The sequence below is a fragment of the Dendrobates tinctorius genome, unplaced genomic scaffold (genome assembly GCF_039654945.1).
Source record: "Dendrobates tinctorius isolate UK_male_01 unplaced genomic scaffold, ASM3965494v1 ptg000015l, whole genome shotgun sequence".
Classification (NCBI taxonomy): Eukaryota; Metazoa; Chordata; class Amphibia; order Anura; family Dendrobatidae; genus Dendrobates; species Dendrobates tinctorius.
Window position 1 is genome coordinate 36,656,972 of NW_027361683.1, and position 21,677 is coordinate 36,678,648.

Genomic DNA, 21,677 nt, shown 5'->3' on the forward strand with positions numbered 1-21,677 from the left:
ACCATGTTATCGTATGGAAAACAAAAACCGCTGTGCACATGCTGCAGAAAATTCCACGTGGAAGCGCAGCGATTTATTTTTCGCAGCATGTCAATTCTTTGTGCGGATTTTTTTACACCTATTCCATTATAGGAATCCACAGGTGAAATCCGCAGGTCAAACGCAAGCATTTTGACCTGCGGATTCTGCGCGGAAAAATTTGCACACGAATCCGCAACGTGTGCACATACCTTTAGGGTGTGTGCACATGCTGCGGATTTGGCCTCTGCGGATCCGCAGCAGTTCTGCAGACATTGTACAGTACAATGTAAGTCTATGTGATTTACAATCCGCTGTGCACATGCTGTAGATTTTCAACTGTGGAAAAGCTGCGGTTTTTGAATCCACAGAAAGAATTGACATGTCAATTCTTTCTGCGGATTCTGCTTCGGTTTGCTACCTATTAGATTGTCCAGGTGTCAAACCGCAGGAGAAAACTGCAGGCCAATCCGCAGGTCATTTTAGCTGCGGTTTTACCTGTGGATCCGCAGATACAAATCCGCGGGTAAATCCGCAGCGTGTGCACATAGCCTAACAGTTCCAAAGTACCATTTCTCTATTGCTTCATTGGGGGACACAGAAACCATGGGTGTATGCTGCTGACACTATGCAAATAAGAACGTTGGCTCCTCATCCGCAGTATACACCCCACCGACTGGCGCTCAATTACTCAGTTTAGCTTAGTGTCAGTAGGAGGTGGACACGGGTCTTTCATTAGACCCTTATCTACTTCAGTGTGCGTTGTTTCTTTGCAGGTTCCGGAGGGATACAGAGTGAATAGTCACATCTGTATTCCCACAAAGAGACTATGAGTACGGCGTGTACTGCCACCCCGTATCCTCATATCTCTACTGACCAGGAACACGTATGCGTGTTCGCCTTCTGTCTCTCACCCACTCGCCTACCAGAGCCTGTCGGTGGATAGAGACACGGTCTGCAACTGGAAATGGGGTAAGTCAGGACTGCAGGAGGTAAGTATCAGCAGGCTGAACCCCTCTCTCCTTCCCATGATAGTATTCCCCCTGGGCGGTGGGGAACGGCATTACCTGTGTTTAGCGTTCTCAGCGTTGCGGAACTGTGGTTCTCTTTAGGCCGGCGGCTGCCATTTCTAATTTAGGCCCTGGCTTCAGTTCGGGCCTAGTTTTGAGGCGAGGCCACGCCCACATTTTCAGGCGGGCTTTTTTCAGTGGAACAGTCCCGCCCGCCTGGTGCCGCCCACCGCTTCACTGTGGGCTAGAGGCGTCGCAGGAGCCCGCCCACTCCTCCCAGTTGTCCTATAGGAGTGAGTGGAGTTTTCTTATGCTCCTGACAGCGGTTGGCTCTGCCCCCTCTCTTGTGAGCTGATTCCCGCCCACAGCTTTCAGGAGCGCGCTTTTTACCTCACAGCTTTTACTCAGCCTGTCAGCTGCTCGTCTTCGCTTCAGCGTGCTGTGTACACAGGTTCCGTGAGTAGCTCTGCGCTGCAGACTGACACCCTCCTCAGCTCTCCGTCCCCTAACCCTCTGGCACTGTTAGTGGGTTAGCTCATAATGTCGAATTCTAAACCAATTCGCTCTGCTTCTTCCTCTGTGGTTGTCAGTCATTTTGCATGTTCTTCTTGCAAACGCAAGTTTCCATCAGGTCAGTCCTCTCCCCTCTGTCAGGACTGCAACAAGCCCACTGAACCCACCGCCCAGGAGCCCCCGGTTGTCCCGAGTGACGTTAAGGCCCCTATCCCAGGGTGGGTTTTCTCTCTCTCAATCTGTGGCGGAGCTCACCAAGGTGTCCCAGACCTTGGTGTTCGTACTGGATAAGTTGCCACTACAGGCTTCTGCAGGACCCAGCAGGTCACAGGATGCTCCGGTCGAGCCTGTTAATATTAGCCGCAAAAGAGCCAGACGGGAACACTGGTCCGGTTCCTCTTCCTGTTCCACATCACCCCATAGTCCGTCCAAACAGCCTCCCTTATCAAGATCTTCCTCCCCTGAGCCAAGCGAGACTTTCTCGGATGGACCCTCCGAGGATGTTTTGGAGCTGGACTCGGACCAAATCGCTGATATGAGGGATATGGTTCAGAACCTCATTGCAGCGATTAACCAGTCCTTCAATATCAAAGATTCTCCTTCGGAACCCGTGGACCAGGAGGTTTCTTTCAGACGGTCGAAACCACCTTCCAAGGTCTTCGCTCATCATTCGGAGTTCCAGAAAATTCTTTCCAGAGAGAGAGAAAATCCGACCAGGCGTTTTCAAAGAGGAAAACGCCTTGGGGTGTTATATCCTTTTTCGCCGGAACTCATTGCAGACTGGTCAGCTTCACCGGCCGTGGACCCTCCGGTTTCAAGACTATCTAACAGCATGGTCCTTTCGATCTCTGGGGGAGCATCTCTAGGAGTCACTAATGACAGAGTCATAGAATCTTTTGCTAAGTCAGCCTTCAAAGCGGCGTTCTCTGTTCTAAGCCCGGCCTTCGCTTCTACTTGGGCTTCTAAGGCCATAGCGAAATGGGCTAAGGACCTCCGCCAAGGCATTTTGGCCGGAGACCAGCCAGAGCAGCTGGCAGATCTCGCCGACCAAATTTCGCATGCTGGAGAATATTTGGTCTTGGCTTCCTGGATGCCACATCCTGCGCAGCTCAGGCATCAAGCAACTTGGTGGCTATTAGACGCACAGTTTGGCTTAAGGCTTGGCAAGCGGACTTATCGTCAAAAAAGTCCCTCACCTGTTTACCGTTTCAGGGATCGCGTTTTTTCGGCGATAGGCTTGACCAGATCATTAAGGATGCCACTGGGGGCACAAGCTCCCTTCTTCCCCAGTCAAAATCTCGTCGGCCTCCTTCGAAACGTCAGTATAGACCCTTTCGGCCTTTTCGTCGCTTCATGACAGCAAATACGTCTTCCCATCAGCAGAGGCCTCAACCGCGCCAAGATAGAGTCTCCTTTAGGCCCACTCCTTCCTGGCGATCTCATTCTTCCCAGGGTAGATCTACCAGAGCTAGACCTGGAAGATCTTTTTCTTGCCTTCAGGGACGCTTGGGTCAGGGAAGTTGATCTTTAGGATACAAAATAGAATTTGTTTCTCGTCCTCGGGATCGATTCTTCGAATCCCGACCCCCGATAGACCCCGCCTTGGTGCCGGGTTTCTTTACAGTCATCGCCTCTCTTCTCAAGTCGGGAGTGATTGTTCTATTACCAGAAAAAGATCGATTCACAGGTTTCTATTCAAACCTGTTTGTAGTGCCGAAAAAAGGAGGCACGGTTCGGCCCATTCTGGACTTAAAACTACTGAACAAAAGGGTCCGTCTGCGACATTTCAGGATGGAGTCCCTTCGTTCATTAATTGCTTCCAAGGAGGCACAAGAATTCCTGTGCTCCATAGACATTCAAGATGCCTATCTACATGTCCCAATCTTCCTGGGTCATCAAAAGTTCCTGCGTTTCGCGATACATCAGGATCACTTTCAGTTTGTCGACCTGGCGTTCGGGCTCGCCACCGCTCCCAGGGTTTTTACAAAGATCATGGCAGCGTTGATGGCCATTTTGAGGATCAGAGGTCTTGTGCTCTTCCCATACCTCGATGACTTCCTCATCAAAGCTCCATCCTTGTCCCAGGCTCTCGAAAGTCTGACCATTGTCTGCGACACTCTTGCTCGTTTCGGGTGGATCATCAACACAAAAAAGTCCTGCCTGGTTCCAACACAACGCCTTGTGTTTCTAGGCATACTTTTCGACACTCGTCAGGCAAAGGTCTTCCTTCCCGACGACAAGAGAGTAACTCTTCGGCGGGATGTTTGTTTGCTTCAGGGCCCCGGAATCATTTCCCTCCGATCAGCCACGAGAGTTCTAGGGAGGATGGTTGCAACGTCGGAGGCGATTCCCTTCGCTCAATTCCACTCAAGACCGCTTCAGCGGGCCATTCTGTCGCAGTGGAACAAGTCTGTCTCCTCACTGGATCATCCAAACCGACTCTCATTTCGGGTCAGCTGTCCCTCAATTGGTGGCTAACATCTCCTCTTATCGCCCAGGGCCGATCGTTCCTTCCGGTACATTGGCAAGTGGTGACGACAGACGCTGGGCTGGGGCGCAGTGTTTCTCCATCTCACAGTACAGGGCCGTTGGTCGAGACAGGAAGCATCTCTTCCAATCAACGTCCTAGAGATACGGGCTATTTTCCTGTCCCTGATTCATTGGGACAAGCTGCTCAGAGGTCTGCCAATCTGGATTCTGACGGACAATGCCACAGCGGTGGCATATATCAACCACCAGGGAGGGACTCTGAGTTCCTCGGCGCTGGCCGAGGTATCCAAGATACTTCATTGGGCAGAAATGTCAGTTCCAGCGATATCCGCTGTACACATTCCGGGTGTGGAAAACGAGGCCGCGGATTTTCTCAGCCGCAAAGGCTTTGCGGCAGGGGAATGGTCCTTGCATCAGGAAGTCTTCCATCAGATTTGCCTTCGTTGGGGTACTCCGGACTTGGATCTGATGGCAACCCGCCTAAGCAAGAAAGTTCCACGGTTCGTATCCAGGGCCCGCGATTCCCTCGCGGTGGGCGCCGATGCTCTGACCATTCCTTGGTCACAGTTCGCACTCCCCTATCTGTTCCCTCCTCTTCCTCTTCCCTCCTCTTCCTCTTCTTCCTAAGCTGTTGAAGATCAAGGCAGAAGGGGTACCAGTCATCCTCATCGCGCCGGATTGGCCCAGAAGGTCTTGGTTCTCGGACATCGTCAACCTTCTCACGGACGCTCCTTGGACACTTCCAGACAGACCAAATCTGCTGTCTCAGGGTCCGATTTACCACCCCAATTCTCGGTCGCTCAATTTGACGGTGTGGCTATTGAGACCGCGCTACTGAAAAAGGTCATGATTTTCAGATCAGGTAAATTCACACAATGATCTGGGCTAGGAAGCCTTCGTCTTCCAAAATATACTATAGAACGTGGAAGGCATATTTTCGTTGGTGTGAGTCCAATCGCATTTCGCTAATGTCTTTCTCGCTTCCTTCTATTCTAGCATTCCTCCAGGTAGGCCTGGACGGGAGTCTGACCCTTATTTCTCTAAAGGGGCAAGTTTCGGCGCTTTCAATTCTTTTCGTTTCGGCCGGAGGTAAAGACCTTTTATTCGGTCGTCCATGACAGCACCACCTGAGAGAGGGGATCCTCCCTCCGGGAACAGGAAATCCTACAGATACATAAGGGCGGCACCTCTCCCTCGCATCAGTTTTGGTTTCCTGTTCCTGGAGGACAGGATTCCCTACAGATCATGCCATCATGGACGAAGGAATCCCCAGGCCGGCTGTCTGACTCAGGTAGCGGGGGGGGGGGTCTCCTACCTTGGGCAGTGCGGAGTCCCCTGGAAGCGCCACGGTGACCCACGCAGGGTTTCACGACAGTGTGCGGGCAGGTGGGAGCGGGGTCCGGTGGATGCCCGTCTCCTGGGCCGGCGCCGGCGGGTAAGTAGGTTCCCTACCCAGGATTCTGGTCATTGTCCTGGCTGCTGCAGCTCCCCTCGCCTGGGTCGCAGTCGGGGCCTTGCGGCTGCGCTTCGGTGGCGCTCGGGGAGCGCTGGGTGTCGGTGGCGCCGTGGCCTGCGCATCCTCGCTTGCGCCGGGCCGGGGTGGCACGGGAGAGAAGCGGGGCCGGTGGTCTGCACGTCCTCGCGCGCGCCCGAACCGGATGTGACGGAGCGGGGTCGGTGGCCTGCACGCCCGAGCCGGAAGTGGCGGGGGGCGGGGCCGGTAACGTTGATGGCCTGCGGGTCGCCGCGCGCTCCCGGACCGGAAGTGGCGAAAAAGGGCACAGATGCTCTGCCGAGCGGCTTCAAGCTCAGAGGCAGGATGGACGAGCCGGAAGCTCCCGTGCCACAGCTGGACAAAGAGCAGGAACGTACCTCAGAGAGTTCCCAAACCAGCTCCCAGCAAAAGACGAAACAAACTGGACAATCCGGCCATAGAAGTTCCTCCAGGCCGAAGGATCCAGCTCGCCCCCCCCCCCCCCCCCCCCCCCGTGATCCGGTACCTACGCCTTCTGCTCAGGGTAAGAGATCTTCGTGAATGTGCCCTGATGCAGTGTTTCCCTTTATGTTTTTCCTCCTTATAGGGGGAAGAAATGTACCGACAAGGCAAAAAACAGGGAATGCGCCCTTTGTAAATGCCCCTTGCCGGATGCCTACCCTAATAGGCTGTGCCAGTCATGCATACGGCAGACGGTGGCAGAAGAGACCCCTGACTTCGCTACAAGTCTAAGGGAGATAATCAGAGCGGAGGTTAAAGCCCTAAAATCCGTACCCCAGGGGGAGTCGTCTAGGAAGAGAAAGAGCGAGCTTCTCAGGCTCTTCAGCAGACCCTAGAGGGAACGAAGACTCCTCAGAACCCTCCACCTCTGCATCCTCTTCAGAGGAAGACGCCAGCTGTTTCTGCCTAGGTCTTGACCAAGTGGACAAGCTAGTCAAGGCAGTTAGGGCTACCATGGGGGTAACAGACGCCAGACCTGAACGGTCAGCGCAGGACCTAATGTTCGGGGGTTTAGACCCCAGGAAACGTAAGTCGTTCCCGTTAAACGACAAGGTCCAAAATTTGATTAATAAAGAATGGAGAAAACCGGAAAGGAAAGGCTCCCTACCACCAGCCTTTAAAAGGTGATATCCCTTTGAGGATCCTATGGTGAATAAATGGGACAAAGCCCCGAAATTGGATGCAGCAGTGGCGAAGGCATCCAAAAAAATCCACTTTTCCCTTTGAGGACATGGTCTCTTTGAAGGATCCGCTGGATAAAAAGGCGGACTCCTATTTGAAAGGCACATGGGAAATGTCAGCTGGCGCCCTGAGACCGGCGGTCGCAGCTACCTGCACGGCCAGATCTATGATGGTCTGGTTGGACCAATTAGAAACACAGCTAGTGGACAGAGCCTCGAGGGAGTCTATCATAAAAACCCTACCTACCATCCAGGATGCGGCAGCCTTTTTAGCCGACGCTTCAGCAGATTCTGCGAGAATGGCGGCCAAGGCCGCAGGGCTTTCAAATGCAGTCCGACGGGCTATATGGCTGAAATGCTGGCCCGGGGATATCCAGGCCAGATCCTGGCTTTGCTCCATCTCATGTGAGGGAGAATATTTATTTGGACCCGTCCTAGATGAACTCCTGGAGAAGGCTGGCGATGATAAAAAGAAATTTCCTTCCCTACCCACCACTTCCTATAGGCGTCCCTTTGCTAGGAAGAGATTTTTTTCAGAGGAGGTCGTCCAGGGACCGGGGCAGATGGGAAGATAAGAAACGAAAAGGTACTGGTTTTATGTTTGGAGGGGGATGCCAAGAAGCATCCCGTGAGTCCAAGAAACCTCCCCAATGACTAGAAGCCCCGGTGGGAGGTAGACTATCGGCCTTCTACCCAGCCTGGTCTCGGATCTCGAACAGTAACTGGATCCTGGGGTTGGTGGCTGCAGGCCTAAAGCTCGAATTTGCCTGTGTTCCCCAGAACAGCTTTAGAGCCACTCCGCTTGGATCTTCCTTGGCGGAACAGACTGCCCTAGAAACTGAGGTTATTGATCTATGCCAGAAGGGGGTACTGACAAAAGTACCAGAGGCAGAGAAGGGTGAAGGCTTCTACTCCCCCGTATTTTTGGTCCGTAAACCGGATAATTTCTACAGGACCATAATTAATCTGAGGGCGCTTAACAGATACCTAGTCATTCGACCTTTCAAAATGGAAACGATCAGCTCCACAATAAAGTTGCTGTTTAAAAATTGTTTTATGGTGGTGTTGGATTTAAAGGACGCTTATTACCATATACCCATCTATGCGCCTCATCAGCGTTTGCTTAGAGTGGCAGTTCATTTGGAGGGGTTGTTACAGCATTTCCAATATGTCGCCCTTCCCTTTGGTATAGCAGTGGTCCCCCGGGTGTTCACTAAAGTGATAGTGGAAGTTATGGCTCATCTACGGGAGGCAGACATCCTGGTAATCCCCTACCTGGATGACTTCCTAATTGTAGGAAAAACAGCAGCCCAGGAGGGCATGGTTCTCGTGCCTGAGGACCTTGTCGGTATCCGACCCTTGGGTCCTACCAGACATCCCAGACCTCCAGTCCCAGGGCCCAGTTTACCATCCTCAGGTAGCTGGCCTACATCTGACGGCGTGGATTTTGAACGGGCACTGCTAAGAGAGAGAGGTTTTTCCCCGGCCCTAATTAACACCCTGCTTAAAAGCAGAAAGCCGGTTACAACAAAAATCTACGTCAGGATCTGGAAGAAATTCCTGCAGAGTTCAGGGGTAGTAGCTGGACAGCCCACTCCCATAGCGCAGATCTTAGAGTTCTTGCAAAAAGGTCTGGATTTGGGACTCTCCACCAGCACCCTCAAGGTACAGGTGTCTGCTCTTGGGGCACTGTTCAAATGCAACATCACCAATAACCATTGGATCAATAGGTTCATTAAAGCAATAGGCAGGTCCAGACTGTTAGTGAAAAATAAATTTATGCCATGGGATCTAAACCTAGTTCTTAGTCATGACAGAGGCCCCGTTTGAACCTATATCATCAGCCTCCACGAAAAACCTATCCCTTAAAGTGGCTCTCCTGGTGGCGTTGACATCTGCCTGTAGAATGAGTGACATCCAAGCACTATCTAGACTCCCTCCTTACATACAATTCAGGGATGATAGGGTAATTCTTACACCTGATCCAGCATGCCTGCCTAAAGTAGCCTCCAGTTTCCATAGAACTCAGGAGATAGTTCTTCCATCCTTCCTCCCTAATCCCACGAACGATAAGGAAAGGAAATTACACACGCTAGATGTTAGGAGATGTCTCCTAGAGTACCTGGCAGTCACCGACCCCTGGAAAAAAGATAATGCCTTATTTATTTCCTATCAGGGCACTAGAAAGGGCCTTAGAGCTTCAAAAAGTTCGCTAGCGAGATGGATTAGGGAGGCAATTTCTTTAGCATACACCTCAAAAGGCAATCCGGCCCCTGGCAGGCTGAGGGCGCATTCCACCAGGGCCATGGCAACTTCGTGGGCCGAGAGATCGGAGGTCTCAATCGACCAAATATGTAAGGCAGCTACTTGGTCCTCTCCGAGCAGCTGGTGTCAGGGTTCTGCAGGCTGTATTCCCTCCCTAAAGTAATTATTACTCTCTGTAATTCTCTCAGGTGATGCTGTCATGGATGACCGAATAACCGGTGAGTACCTACGACTTTAACGGTATTTTTCGGAGTCCATGACAGCACCCGTATATTCCCTCCCTTTAGTTTAATTTGGGTGTGCACGGGTAATTGATAGTCGTGTAGAGTATTGTATATAAATTATGCTATTAACCATTGCGGTCCTCTTGTGCTTTGTAAACCAACTGATGCGTGGGAGAGGTGCTGCCCTTATGTATCTGTAGGATTTCCTGTTCCCGGAGGGCGGATCCCCTCTCTCAGGTGGTGCTGGCATGGACTCCGAAAAATACCGTTAACCGGTGAGTAACTACGTCTTTTACAAGGGGCGGCCCATGCAGTTCCTCCGTATCGGGCTCCAGTGGATCCCTGGGATCTCCATTTGGTCCTAGAGGCTCTACAAGGTTCCCACTTTGAGCCTCTCAAGGAGGTTTCTCTATCTCTTCTCTCTTGGAAAGTGGCCTTTCTAGTGGCCATTACTTCCATCCGACGTGTCTCGGAGTTGGCAGCTCTTTCTTGTCAACCTCCTTTTTTAGTGATTCACCAAGATAAAGTTGTTCTATGGCCTCCACCGTCCTTTCTTCCCAAGGTGGTATCTGTTTTCCACTTGAATGAAGACATCGTTCTACCTTCCTTCTGCCCGGCTCCAGTTCATCCCCGGGAACGCTCCTTGAACAGATTAGACCTGGTCAGGGCGACGAAGGTCTACTTGGCTAGAACTGATGCGTTTCGGAAGACAGACTCGCTTTTCGTCATCCCAGATGGGGCTTGAAAAGGCTTGTCGACCTCCAAGGCGACTATTGCGCGCTGGATCAGATCGGCTATCTTAGAGGCTTACCAGATAAAGAACAGAGTGCCCCCTTCTGGGATTAAGGCTCACTCCACTCGGGCACTGGGCGCATCCTGGGCGGTGCACCACAGGGCTTCTGCGATGCAGCTCTGTAAAGCTGCAACCTGGTCCTATGTTCACACTTTTGTAAAATTTTACAAGGTCCACACCAAAGCTTCGGCGGATGCCAGCCTAGGAAGAAGGATCTTGCAGGCAGTGGTGGTGAGTCCGCTGACCTGATGGAAGTTTTGTTTCCCACCCCAGGGACTGCTTTGGGAAGTCGCATGGTTCCTGTGTCCCCCAATGAAGCGATAGAGAAAACAGGATTTTTGGTTGCTTACCGTAAAATGTTTCTCGGAGCCTTCATTGGGGGACACAGCACCCTCCCATGTTTTCAACTTCTGCACTTTGTTCTATGTAATATAGTTCTAGTTGAATTGTTGGTTTACTCTATATTCTATTGCTTCTCCTACTGCTTTCTCACTAACTGAATAATTGAGCGCCAGTCGGTGGGGTGTATACTGCAGAGGAGCTAACTTTCTTATTTGCATACTGTCAGCCTCCTAGTGGCAGCAGCATACACCCATGGTTCCTGTGTCCCCCAATGAAGGCCTCGAGAAACAGATTTTACGGTAAGCAGCCAAACATCCTGTTGTTTTCCGGACCATAAGACGCACCCCAAATTTTGAGGTGGAAAATAGCCAAAAAAAAGATTTTTATAAGATGGGGGTCAGCCTTATCGTCCAAATTTAAGGTATCATACTTGAGGACCTGTGTTAGAGCTGGAAACAGGAGGTATGGTCCCTTTCTCAGGAAGCCAACGGCGGCAGAAGTGGGGCAATGCTGAAGTCCCGGGGTTTCCCAGCTGTGCGATGTCAGTGATGAGGTAGAGCAGAGTCTGTTCCATGGAGCAGAGTTCCTTCCTCAGGATGCCATCAGCAGAAATGTGGCGATGCTTCGGCCCGATGTCCACGGTAAGCAGAGCCGAGTGCATCATTGCTTTCTCGGCAGCCATTTTCCGGAATCCGAGGGCTGCCGAGATCTCAATCTTCGCACGTGCGGCCTCTGGTGGCCATTTTCCTGAAGCCTACAGCCTCAGGAAAATGGAGTGAGAGAGGCCCAGCCGAGGTCTCGTTCCGCGCTCATGCCCCCTCCGGCGGTCCACGCTTCAGGAAGAAGGCCGCAGGGAAACCAATGATGTACTCCGCACTGCTCACCGCTGACACCGAGCATCAGCATCACCACCCCTCTGCTGCTGCCGGCTCCCTGAGGAAGGGACACTGCTACACCACTGCCGTACCCCCCGGTAAGTCTGCGTTCCGACTATAAGACGCCCACCCCACTTTCCTCCCAAATTTTTTTGGGGAAAAAGTGCGTCTTACAGTCTGTAATATACAGTAAACTCTATGGACTTGCACACAACTGCTCAGTGTGCGGATATGACTTCTCCAAGTTCTACAATGCCTGTCTGAACTTGGCCATAGATGGGTGTTGCTGCCGAAGAGAGTGCTATTTATTTATTCAGCTGCTGTTGGAAATTATGGCATTAGGTATAACTCCATATCATGAAAACCTAGCTACAATCAGAGATAGATATAACAATCATATTTCTTTATAAGAGATACTCTCTATGAATCATGAATAGCAATAAAGAACCTTTGGGAGCTTAGATCCCTATAATAGAATCAAAAAGAGGTGTGTGTGTATAAGTAAAGTCACAAATTCAATCTTAACCCTGCTTGTGCCAAAGTGTAAAAAAGCCTTTAACCCCTTACCGACATCGGACGTATAATTACGCCAATTTCCCTCCCTTTGATGTGGTCTCCGGCGGTAAGCCCACATATTTCCAGGGACATGTCAACTCTTTTGAACAGCTGACATGTACTCGCAATAGCTGCAGGTGGAATTGTGATCCACCCGCAGCTATTAAATAGTGCCGCTGTCAAACGCTGTTGTCCGCCTATTTTTATTTTTGTTCCTAAGTTGGTGCAACTTGTATGTATTTATATGCTCATTTTTATACTTTGGCACAAGCAGAGTTAAGATTGAATTTGTGACTTTACTTATACACACACCTCTTTGATTCTATTCTAGGGATCTAAGCTCCCAAAGGTTCTTTATTGCTATTCACTTCAGCAGCCGCTGTGTATAGGCTGCTCTGCCACCAAGGAGTTAGGGCTATTGTTTCATATGTATAGTATGAGGATATAGTAGACTCGAGCGAGGACATTACTCTGCTGCAACTTCTGTGGATAATTTTAATCCTGGGTATTTAAACCCGTAAAAAGAGTCTGTCGCCCTCCCAAAGCGCAAATTAAACAGCTTAAACATTTATATGTGACACTTTGCCCCTATAAAAATCATACTAGGGATAAACATTTTTAAGTTCAATTTGCAGGAAAATTTACTTTCAATAAGCAAATGATGGGTCTTCGGTGCACCGTAGCTAGGGATGGCCTATTCCTTGGTGCATCTCTGTGCCCTCCGATTTGCATGTTAAGCAGAGTTCTTTATTGCGATTGTCGCTTGCTTGGTCAGATCCTAATGTACCGTATATTAAAATAAATCCCTGCTTCTGTGCTCCTGTACTGACACTGGCTTTTTGCCGATGCCACCTGATACACCTGAAAGGGTAGTGAGCGGATTTGCAGAAAACGATTGGGCTATGTGCACACAATGTATTTTTGATGCATTTTCTCTGCGTTTTTTTACGCACGGAAATGCTCCAAAAACGCAGTGGATTACTAAAGCAAGGTAATGCAATGACAATCCTGAAGTGTTATGCACATGATCCGTAAATTTCCATCCATATTTGCAGCGTTTTATTTTCAGCAGCATGTCAATTCTTTTTGCGTTCCTGCAGCATTTTTGACTTTTGACTCATTGACTTCAATTGAGTCCGTCAAATCTGCAGCAAAAACGCAGGTCTAAAAAGGTTTGCGTATTTGCTGCCAAAAATGCTGCAGAATTGTCAAAGGAAATGTCAGAACAAGGAAGAGAATGTATGTAGGCAGAGAATGTGTGGGCGTCTGTCTGCATGTACCCATGCAACGAACAGCCCATAGTGATTGTACTTGGGCGTCGTATGATGAGACTACTACTCCCATCCAGCTATGTCTGCTGTCACATATAACAGAGACAGCATGAGCTGATGATGGGAGAATAGTCCCATCATCCGATGCCTGAGTTCAATTGTTAAAAAAAAAAATCAAAACATTTACGTAATTACATACAATATACACACTCACCGAACACCTAATCCCCGTGCTATCAAAAATAATAAACCAACTTATACTCCCTGTCCGCCATAGTCCATTTAATACAGTGTGTCCCACGATGATGTCACCCGGCCGCCGGCGATATACTGACGGGAGGTAATCGCTCCCGCAGTGTATCACTGAGCCTCTGTGAGTTCACTGTAGTGCAACAACTGATCAGCTCCGTTGCTTTCACTTACGGCACCGCTACGTGAGAAAGTTCTCACACAGCGGTAGTGCCGTAAATGAGAGCACCGGAGCTGATGAATTCTGGTGAACTCCCACCGCAGCGCAGTGATACACTGTGGGAGAGATTACTTCCTGTCAGTGTATCACCAGAGGCCGGGTAGAGCAGTCACACCTACCCATGTGACTGTTCAACACGTGAGATAGCCGTAGGACACTGTAAAAACTGGAGCTTTTTTCGGTTTTCGTTTTTCGCCCCCCCCTTCTTCCCCGAGCCATAATTTTTTATTTTTCCGTCAATATGGCCATGTGAGGGCTTATTTTATGCAGGACGAGTTGTACTTTTGAAAGACATAGTTGGTTTTAGCATGTCGTGTACTTGAAAACGAGAAAAAAAATTCAAAGTGCGGTGAAATTGCAAAACAGTGCAATCTCACACATGGTTTTTTTTTTTTTGGCATTTTTGCTAGGTTCACCAAATGCTAAAACTGACCTGCCATTATGATTCTCCTGGTAATTATGAGTTCACAGACACCAAACATGCCTAGGTTCTCTTTCATCTAAGTAATGAAAAAAAATTCCAAAGTTTGCTTAAAAAAATTTTTTTTGCCACTTTCCGATACCCGTAGCGTCTCTATTTTTCGTGATCTGGGGTTGGGTGAGGGCTTATTTTTTGCGTGCCTAGCTGACGTTTTTAAGGGTACCATTTATCTGCAGATACCTTATTTTGGTTGTCCGTTATTGCATTTTAATGCAGTGTCGCGGCGACCAAAAAAACTTAATTCTGGCAATTTGATTATTTCTCCTGCTACGCCGTTTAGCAATCTGGTTAATCCTTTTTTTTTTTTTTATGGTTTTATTTTGAATGGGGTGAAAGGGAGTGATTTCAACTTTTATATTTTTTATTTTTTTTCAAAACAAAAGAAGCTGCCACAACTTGATCGGCTCTGCTACTGTACATATAGGCGATGAGCAGATCGCCTATATGTAGCAGAATTACAGCATTGCTATGAGCGCCGACCACCAGTGTCTGTGCAGAAATGGGAATCACAATAAGGGTCTCTGCATTATACAGAACTGTGCACCAAGCTGTGGACCATGTCAAGGGTACATCAAAGCCCCCTCAGTTGCTTATTAAAGTATATTTTACTGTTACTATAACATTAAAATGTATATGACTGATGATGTTTACGAGCTATGTTCCCCATGTAAATGTTAAAACAGATTAATTTGGACTTTTGCTGGTGAGACTCCATTTAAACATCTGATCACAGGGTGCAAAAGATCTTAGGCCTGTTTCACACTTCCGTTTTTGTGTCCGCCAAACGGATCCGTTTCCGTTTTTTTGACGGAAACTGATGCAAACGGATCCGTTTTTTAAAAACGGATCCGTTTTTTTGACGGATCCGCTGTAACCGTAATGGAAGTCTATGGGACAAAAAAAACGGATCCTGCAAAAAATGGCGGATCCGTTTTTTTACGGAAAACAACGGATTTTGACGGATTTGAAAAAACGGAAGTGTGAAACAGGCCTTAGATGCAGCCTCAAGGTCCCTAAGCCTTCCGTGTATGCTTGTTAGGTGCTGCCAAAAGCAAGGCTTAGTAGACCTGTCTCAGTCATCTTAACGGGCATACCTAAACTGCAGTACAGAAGTTATAGACCTGCGTTGTTGATGCGATCAAGACTTTTCATTTTTATTAATCAACAAATGTATGCGACATTTTCATTGGAGATGAGAAAAAATATTTCCAACTACTGGCCAGAATAGGGTGCTAATGTTCGAAAAAAATGGTCAAGTCAAGCAACCTGTAAAATAGTTGTAAATTTGTTCTGTGTACTCTCCCTCCTGTCTTCTTAATGTCTTCCCTCCCTTTGTGACTGTGTGCAAAATGAGGGAAAGATGGCCCTTTTCTTACAGTGGTTTAACTCCGCTTTGTAGGTTTATATTTCCGCAGCATTTAACAGACATCACTGTCCCCATAGATTACCTATCAGTATCTCGTTGGAGCGTTTGAGGAAACTGGAGGAAACGTGCAAACTGAGATAATAGCTATTAAAAATGGCACTTAAAATAAAATAATTAGAATAAAAAATAACACTAAGCTAATTACAGTTTAGAAAGACTTTTAAAACAATGATTTATTAAAAATATTGAAAAAAAAACAAACCTCTGTTTCAAGAGTACCGGTACAACAATGAATTTGGGTAATCTCTAAGTCTTTTGAGATTTTGATCTTTGGCAATAGTGTGTTAGAGAATGCAAAATATGAAGAAAAAAAATTTATACTTTTTTTTTTATTTTATTTTTATTTTCAAAGTTAATTTTTGTGTTGCACTTTACGTTTCTCCGCATAACTCAGGCCAGAACCAAGACAGAGAAACAGAGAATCACCATTCTACTCAGAACTTAAGAAATGTACATGCTTCCACCCGACATGTCACAAGAATATTTTTATTGATATTTTACCCATGCAGACTCAAACGCAAAATTTTAAAAAGCATTTCCAAAAACAAATATGATGGAAAACTAAAAAAAAAAAAAAAAATAATAAAATGTGCCTCCTATGCTCCTAGCCATGTCTGTACCAAGATTCTGTTTGGGAGCTCAAAGGGATCATACTTGGAAAAAAATATATGAACAGTGTCAATTTGAAAATCTCGACTTCAAATCTGTTCAGCCTGTGAAAACCTATATAGAAAAGAAATGCCATAAATAATTTACCATTCAATGAAAACCATAAATGTAACACACCAACAAAAGAATGTATCAAAGTGAAAATGTACAATATGATACTTTAATAATGAAAATTAGAACTTGATAACACAATAGAATAATAAAACATAATTGCACAACAAGAGAATAAAAAACAAAATCTAAAACAATATATGTATGATGGGGGCTGGATATGTCAAATGAACTAGTATATAGTGAAAAATCATTATGCCAAATTATTAGAAAATAAGACATCAGTAGCGGAAAGCACATTTCTAAAAGCTGCTGTACGTCAATAATTGCCAAATAAGTAACAAAATACATAAGATAAAGGGAACCTGTCACCAGGTTAGGCCAATATGAGATATGGCAACCGCTTTTCAGGGCTTCTATAATGCTGTATATATGCTCTCAACCTGACCTGTAAGAGAAGAAAAATAACTTATTTTACTCACCTGCGGGGTGGTCTGGTCCAAGGGGTGTTGCAGGTCCGGGTCGGCACTTCCCATCTTCCTTCAGTGCTGTCCTCCTGCTTGCTTCATATGGATGACGCAACCCTGCATCATCCACACAGTCTCCTTGGCATCGCGCTCCTGCGCAGGCGTACTTATGTGTCCTGTTGAGGGCAGAGCAAAGTATTCCAGAGCTCAGGCGCCAGGAAAGGTCAGAGAGCCCTGGCGCCTCCGCACTGCAGAACTTTGCTCTGTCCTCAACAGGACAGATTACGCCTGCGCAGGAGCGTGGTGCTGAGCAGAATGTGGATGATGCTGGGACTTGTCATCTACACAAACCAAAAAGGAGGATGGCTATCGTTAGAGGTGAGCTTCCTGACCAAGAAGAGCGACACCCCGCAGATTGGACTGCCCCGCAGGTGAGTATAATAAATGGTCTTTTTCTCTAGCAACCTTCCACGACAGCATAGGAGGTTGTCTCCATGCCCTAATGGGGGACAGGAAGTACGAGAGGTTAAAAGGTCCCACCCACCTCCCTCTCACCAGTGTCTTTCCTGTCCCCCATGGGGCATGGAGAGGTTCGGTATGCTGTGTGGCCGGCTGCTGCAGCGTACCTGGTATCCTAAGCCGGGCAGTGGTGGTCGGTGGCGCTGCCTCCCCTCCTCCAGACTGCTCCCGTCTTCTTAGAATTCGGGACCGTTCCTGGCCCACCCGCGCTCTCCCAGGCGGAGTAAAGCATGCCAGAGAGCCTCCCGCAGCTCTCCGGTCTCTCCTCCGCCTGCTGCGCGCTGTGCGGTGACCCGGAAGTGACGTCACGCACGGTCACTTCCGTGGTATGTCTGACGACTTCCTATCATGGCGGCCCCCATTCAGCTGCTGGCGCGTGGAGCTCGCCAGCACCCGCTGTGCCTGCTCCAGGACCCAGGGAGGAGGAGGGGGAAAAATGAAAAACTGCGCTGAGGGCGGGGTTATCCCCTTATTAACCCGCCGGAAGACGCCGACAGGTAAGACGAAATCCCCTGTCAGCATGGACGGTTCTTCCTGCCCTGCGTCTGCAGAGCCCAGCGCTGCCCCAGCCACAGTGAGTGTTACCTGGGGTGGGTCCTAGTGGTGCGGTCCTGGGATAAAGATCCTCAAAATGCTTCTCCCCCTTTTTTATAGGGAGAAAAGTCTGCCCACAAAAGCACCAATACCACCAGCAAGTCAGCCAAATGTGCCATATGCAGTTCAAAACTTCCCTCAAATTGGGTGAAAAAACTGTCAGGCTTGCACGGACAGGGTGGTAAGGGCTGAGTACCCGTCACTAATTGACGAAATCCGTAGCCTGGTTACTCATCAGGTCCAGACCTCTCTGGCTGCCCTGTCTCCCCCACCACCACCTCCTCCTCCTCCTATTGTAGGCTCCCCATCCCAAAAAAACGGAAAATACAAATAGAGGACTCGGAATCCGAATCAGAGAGGTCATATAATTCAGGCTCCGAGAGTTGGGAACAACCGGGAACTTCCAAATCAGCCGAAACTAGGAGATACCTCCTTTCTGCGGAATATGTGGAGGAGCTGGTCAGTGCTGTGCGGGCCACCATGGGCCTAGAGGACGAACCAGTTACTCAGCACAGGACTGCATGTTCGGAGGATTTGAGGGACCCAGACAAACAGGTTTCCAGTTCTTAAGAGCATAGTAGACATGATCTCTCAGGAATGGGAGTACCCAGAGAAGCGCTACTCAGCCCCGTCGGAGCTCAGGCATAGATTTCCCCCTGGAAGGAGAGGAGTTTAATTGGGACATCCCGAAGGTTGATGTCCAGGTGGCGAGAGTGGTGAAAAAGACAGTCCTTCCATTTGATGACGTGTCCCAGCTTAGAGACCCGATGGACCGTAAGGCAGAAAGCCTCCTAAGAAAAGCCTGGGAAACTTCTGCCTTCTCCCTAAAATCAGGAATAGCGTCCACATGTGTCTCTAGGTCTCTCTTCCAATGGATAGAGGAACTAGAGAGTCATATTTCCCGGGGAACCTCAAGAGGTGACCTCCTTGACTCCCTTCCCATACTACAGAGAGCTACAGGCTTCTTGGCCAATGCATCAATCGAGATGATCCGCACCTCTGCCAGAGCCATGGTCCAGTCCAATTCTGCAAGACGGGCCCTTTGGCTTAAAACGTGGAGCGGGGATGTGACTTCCAAGGTTAAACTCTGCTCCTTACCCTTCAAGGGTGAACATGTCTTTGGCCCGGCCTTAGATGAAATTCTTGAAAAGGCCACAGATAAGAAGGTGCTTCCTGAGCAGAGGACCACAAAAAAGCAGCTTTTTCGAGCACCCCAGAATCAGCCATCCCAGCCGAGAGGCAAGGGAAAGACGGGAAGATGGAGTTATGCTAAGGGGAGAGGCAGGAACATCCTGGTCCCCCAGCAGCAGCAGCAACAGCCACAAGAAAAACAATGACTCAACCCCGGTGGGGGGAAGGCTTTCGAGGTTCATTCACTCTTGGCAGATGATTTCCAACAGCCCCTGGGTCCTCAGCGTGATCAGGGAGTGCCTACTGCTAGAACTCGAATCCTTCCCCCTGCGGGGTATGAGTTACCTCCTACCACCTCGGGAGTCCCCAGCACTAAAAACTGGCATCCAGCTCCTGCTCCAATCAAATGCCATCTCTCCGGTCCCTGTGGAGGAACGGGGAAGAGGGCATTATTCCAGACTGTTCCTAGTGAGAAAACCCACAGGAGAGGCAAGAATAATAATAAATACTAGATGTGTATTTCCTGAAGGAAGTACAGATAGTGGTTTGAAATGGTGCCCGGGCTGCCCCTTTAAGAGAGACTTGCCTGCTGCCCCTGCAAGACTTTCAACTCAGGATCCGTTTTAACTGTGAGTGCCTCTCAGAGGCCACTTTTGGCCTCAGGGTCTGATTTGGTGGGTGGGGCCCCTCAGGATCCGATTCCTCGGCCTGGGCGCCTCAGGGCTTGAATTGTTGGCGGGGATCTCTCAGGCTCCGATTTTGTGGGTGTGGCCCCTCAGGGTCCGATTTTGTGGCCGGGGCCCCTCGGGGTCCGATTTTGTGGCCGGATCCCCTCAGGGTCCGATTTTCTGGCCGTGGCCCCTCAGGGTCCGATTATGTGGGTTGGGCCCCTCAGGGTCCGATTTTGTGGCCGGTGCCCCTCAGGGTCAGATTTTGTGGTTGGGGCCCCTCAGGGTCAGATTTTGTGGGCGGAGACCCTCTGGGTCCAATTTGGTTGGCGGGACCACTCTGGGTCCAATTTGGTGGGCGGGGCCACTCTGGGTCCGATTTAGTGGGCGGGGCCCCACAGGGTCCAATTTGGTGGGCGGGGCCCCACAGGGTCCTGTTTGGTGGGCGGGGCCTCTCTGGGTCCGATTTGGTGGGCTTGGCCACTGGGTAAGATTTGGAGGCCGGGGGGGGTCGCTCGGCCTCCGATTTGGAGGCCGGGGGGGGTCGCTCGGCCTCCGATTTGGACATTCTCTATCAGGGGCATGCGTCATGTGATGAAGCTAGATTTGCATTCGTGCTGTGGGTTTCGCTTTAAGAGCTGATATTATGTGGCAGAAGCTCTGTCCTCGGGGCGTCATGTGACGTTCGTAGGCGTTGGCGTAGGCGTTGTGCCTGCGCATATCAATGAGCTTAACTGCCATTTGAATCGCCTCAGGGCACGTTTTGCCTTTTCCCATTGAAATGCATTGGAGACAGTGCATTCCAATGACGGGGAAAAAAAATTTTCAAACGCAAATTGCGCAAAAACTACAAATCCGATCGACACGAAAAATACTTGGCACACCTCATGGACGCTGGCTTCGAAACGATACCTCAACGGAGTCTGTGCGTGTAGCTGTTCGGGCCGCATTAATTGCGGAAATCAACTTAATAATAATAAGAAGAATAAGTTAGCAGCGTTCGGATTACAATATAGTGGTTTTTTCAAACCACTATAATGAAGGGCCTCAACCGACACATCGTATATCACAGATTCAAGATGGAGTCGGTGAAGACCGCCATTCCTCTGATAGGGCCGTCTCACTTCATGGCAACCATAGACTTAAAGGATGTCTATTTTCACATCCCCATACATCCTTCTCACAGGAGGTATCTGAGGTTTGCGATCCGCCAGGGTACAGAAGTCAGGCACTATCAGTACAACGTGCTTCCCTTTGGAATATCCTCTGCCCCTCGAGTATTTTCCAAGGTTATGGCAGAAGCTGTGTCCCACATCAGAGGGCAGGGCATATGCATTGTGCCCTACCTGGACGACCTGCTGATAATAGGAGCCTCCTACCAGATCCTGGAAAGCCAGGTGACTCAAACCCTGAGTATTCTGCAATCATTGGGGTGGATCCCGAATATAAAAAAGTCACAGATCCAGCCCTCCCAGGAGATAAAATTCTTAGGAGTCCTCCTAGATTCAAGACAACAAATGACCTTCCTCCCAGAGGAACATCAGAGGTCCATAATATCAAGGATCTCCGCTTTCAGGGAACAAAGGTCCCCAACCCTCAGGTCAGCCATGTCTATACTAGGGTCAGTGACCTCCTGCATCCAGTCAGTGCCTTGGGCACAGGCCCACTCCAGAATACTCCAGTCCCACATCTTGGGGAGCTGGAACGGGGATCATACCTGCCTGAACAAAAGAGTCCAGGCCCCAGGAAAGGTGAAAGCTTCACTAGTATGGTGGATGGACCGCCAGAATCTGTGCAAGGGAATCAACTGGTCCCAGATTCCCCTGGTCATGGTAACATCAGATGCCAGCAAAAAAGGCTGGGGAGCTGTGGTGTCCCAACAACCATTCCATGGGTTGTGGAGCCAGAAAATGAGCGCAAAATCCTCAAAGCTCTTCTGGCAGCAAGACACCTAGTCCAGGGCCATCATACCAGAGTCTATTCGGACAACGTAGCAACAGTGGCCCATCTCAGACACCAAGGCGGCACGAGATCCAGCAGCCTAGAGGGCCTTTCTGGTCGAATATTTTGCTGGGCCAAAGACACCTCCGTTCTCTAACAGCAGTCCACCTAAAGGGTACCTCCAATCTTCAAGCAGATTTCTTGAGCAGAAAATGCATCCAGCCTGGAG

At 49.2% G+C, this 21,677-nt stretch overlaps 1 protein-coding gene across 1 annotated transcript in view; it reads left to right on the forward strand.

The window, feature by feature from the left end:
* The window catches only part of PPP1R8 (protein phosphatase 1 regulatory subunit 8), a 42,204-nt gene that overhangs the window by 13,170 nt on the left and 7,357 nt on the right, over positions 1 to 21,677 (forward strand). The gene's annotated exons all lie outside the window — the stretch shown is intronic.